A 3,493-nucleotide genomic window follows, 5' to 3' on the forward strand; every position below is an offset into this window, starting at 1 on the left:
TTCCAAAGATTACGTTCTCTCTGCATATCCTTCCCAGTTTACCCTTACTTCTTACTTTATTATTATTAATCGGAACTTAGACAATTTTTCCAAGTAATTTATTCGTTTTCAGCGAATAATTTGCGCATTAAATTCGCTTCACTTGCCCCCCCGCGGGTAGGGGGATAGAGATTACTCCCGCAGTATCCCTGCTTGTCGTAAGAGGCGACTAAAAGGGCGGGGAGAAAACCCCGAAATCAAACCCCAAGCCAGCAAGGGATGCGTCCGGACAGTGCTGTGGATCCACTGTCTGTGAGCGGCCATACCATCTGGCCTGCGATCCGCCCAGGTGTTTGCCGTGCCTGGAGACCCGTAAGGGAGAGAAGGGGATCCTGGAGGGTGAGCTCTCTGGTTCCAAGCAGGGTGTCGGATGCCCTGTATGGACCGGGGAGTGATACCCCTCTCCGGCCCCGGATTTCGTGTAAACGGGAGGCCGGGAGCTAGCCACTCCCGGTCAATCGGCTTCCGTCGCGTTTTCGCTCCGGTGGCGAGTGCCAAGGTTGTGGGGGTCTGCGTAGGGAGGTCGGAGATGTAAGGGTTTTGGTGGGCCCTTGCACCGAAGATCCACCCCGAAACAGACAACCACTCCAGAAGCGCTATATCCCTCGAGTTAGCCCTGGCGACTGCTCCGGTTTGGCGGAGTGGCGTCCCAAATGTGTGGCTCCGTGGCGGGTGGGGAGGCCGAGGGACGAACCATTTCTTATTATGGAGGAAAAACCCTTTCCACCACTAAAAAGATCCCGTCCGGACACCGGCGGGGGAGAGAAGTGTATTGGCGCATGTAAGCGCTATTTAATTATGTCGTGCATAAGGGAAGGTGAAAGCTTGAAAAAGGTTTCTCCTTTCTTAATTCGCAGAGTTTTGTCACAGATTGTGCCTGGGGACCCAAAGAGCGTGAAGAAGCTCAGGGATGGTACACTACTTATAGAGACCCTGAACGACACACAGAGCGAAAAACTGCTTGCTTTGGGAATGCTCCATGACATTCCGATTAAGGTGGAGGTGCACCGCACTCTTAACACCTGTCGGGGAGTCATCAGTCACTACGACCTCCTATACGTGGACATCGAAGAAATCAAGAGAGAAATGTTCTCTCAGGGAGTGACTGATTTTCGTCGACTCACCACGAGGCGCAACGGAGAAAACGTGAACAGCACCTCCGTGATCTTGACGTTTGCGCGCGATAGACTACCCGACAAGGTGTTTGTGGGCTATGAATCGGTACCAGTGAGGCCATTCATCCTGAATCCCGTGCGTTGTTTCAAATGCCAACGGTTCGGCCATGTCGCGTCGCGCTGCGAGGGCAAGGCCACCTGCCCGCGCTGTGGCAAAGACGCGCACGAGGATAAAGAGTGCTCTTCGGAACCTCTTTGTGACAATTGCGAGGGTACACACCCAGTGTACTATCGTGATTGCCCGAAGATGAAAGAAGAGAGGAAAGTCATGGAGATAAAAACACTGGAAAAAATCCCATATGCGGAAGCGAGGAGAAAATACATGGCGCTAATCGCCCCAACTTTCTCCCGGTCCTTTGCTTCAGTTGCAACCACGCCATGTGTAAAGTGTACCATCGCCACGCAGACGGATATACCGAAAGGATCCCCAATGGAAAACACGCAAGTGCCTAAACCCAAAAGGGTAAAGGACACAAAGAACAAGGTGGACAAGGAGCCACCTACTCCTGTGGGCCCTTCAAAGAAGAGCCCACTAAAAACCACCAAGGGGAACACGCCAAAAGGGCGTGAGAATACACCTTCCCCGCCGCCTCCAGTCAAGCCAAAAAAGCCGGAGGTAATTGAAGAGGACCAGAGTATCTCTGATACTGAGGTCTTCGCAAACGAGTGGAAGAGGAAACATCGCTTCAAGCGATAACCTCAATAGAGTTGGTCATCTCCCTTTTTAGTCAACTTATTTATTTGTATATTTATTTATTTATTTTTAATTAACACTCTAAATGTGATCCATTCTGCAGTGGAACTGCAATGGCTTTTATCGGCACAAGGAGGAGCTGGCCATTTTAATCCAAGATTTTAAACCCTCTTGTATTTGTCTCCAAGAGACCCACTTTAAGGCTGAAGATAAGGGTATTCTGAAGTGGTTCACTGTTTTTAGAACGGATGACCTAAGTGGCCAACGAGCCCAAGGGGGAGTAGCAGTTGCGGCCCGTGAGGCCCTTTACACCTCGCGAGTCCAACTGAACTCTCCATTCCAGGCCGTCGCTGTCACGGTGCACACCCCTGAGAGGATGACGTTATGCAACGTGTATCTGCCAGAGGGTGCACCGGTGACCCGCTTGAACCTTGAAGCCCTTGTCCACCAGCTTCCTCAGCCGTTCATTTTGATGGGAGATTTTAATGCCCATGACCCTCTCTGGGGAGGTCCAGAAACCCAAAGCAATAGGAGAGGTTGAATTTTATCCAATTTTATTGAGGATTTTAACCTGTTTTTATTAAATAGCGGCGAAAAAACCCGGTTTAACAGCTTCAATGGGGAATTCTCAGCAATAGATCTTTGTCTATGCTCGAGAAGTCTAGCCCCAAAGCTGAAAATGTCCACCCACAACGAGATCTGTGGGAGTGACCATTTTCCTCTTCTACTCGTTAAAGAAGACTCTTCGCCCACCATTTCAAAACCTCCGGAAAAGTGGCGTATTAACCGTGCGGACTGGCCACTTTTCAAGCGCACGTTTACATATAAACACGACGCAAGTTTCGACGCGTTGCACAAAGTCGATAAACTAAGTTCAACGCTGTTGGCGGCAGCTACCAAAAGTATTCCTCGTACGTCCGGGAACATTAATCGAGCTCCTGTCCCTTGGTGGAACGGGGAATGCGACCGGGCGATTCGGGCGAGGAAAAAAGCATTGAGTATTTTTAGAAAATATCCCACGGCAACTAATCTGGCATCGTACCGCCGTCTGAGAGCGCGAGCTCGAAGGGCCGTGAAGGAGGCCAAGAGGGCTTCCTGGATAGAATACGTCTCTACCATCAACCATCGCACGCCACTTGGTCAGGTATGGGACAAAGTGAAGAAAATCTCCGGGTCCAAGGGCTCATTTGTCATCTCGCCATTGCTTGTTGCTGGCCGGGTGGTTAATTCACCTGCCGAAATAAGCAACATATTTGCCAGTCAGTTCGCGGCCAATAGCAGTGACGAGGGCTATGCCGCGGACTTTGCGAACCGGAAGAGGCGATGCGAGAGAGTCCCTCTCAATTTTGGTGCAGGTCCTACAAGCGAATATTACAATGAGCCTTTCACGTCCTGGGAGCTTAAATCCGCCATCGAAGACTCCCATTACACCTCGCCAGGGGTGGACGAAATCCACAACGCATTTCTCCGGAACATTCCGGAAATTGCGATTGGGGAGGTCCTAAATACCCTCAACCAACTCTGGAACGAGGGCAGTTTTCCAAATGCCTGGCGAGAGTCCATCGTGATACCAATCCCAAAACAG

This window comes from Hetaerina americana, unplaced genomic scaffold (genome assembly GCF_022747635.1).
Source record: "Hetaerina americana unplaced genomic scaffold, ioHetAmer1.1.p SCAF_149, whole genome shotgun sequence".
In the NCBI taxonomy this organism is placed as follows: domain Eukaryota; kingdom Metazoa; phylum Arthropoda; class Insecta; order Odonata; family Calopterygidae; genus Hetaerina; species Hetaerina americana.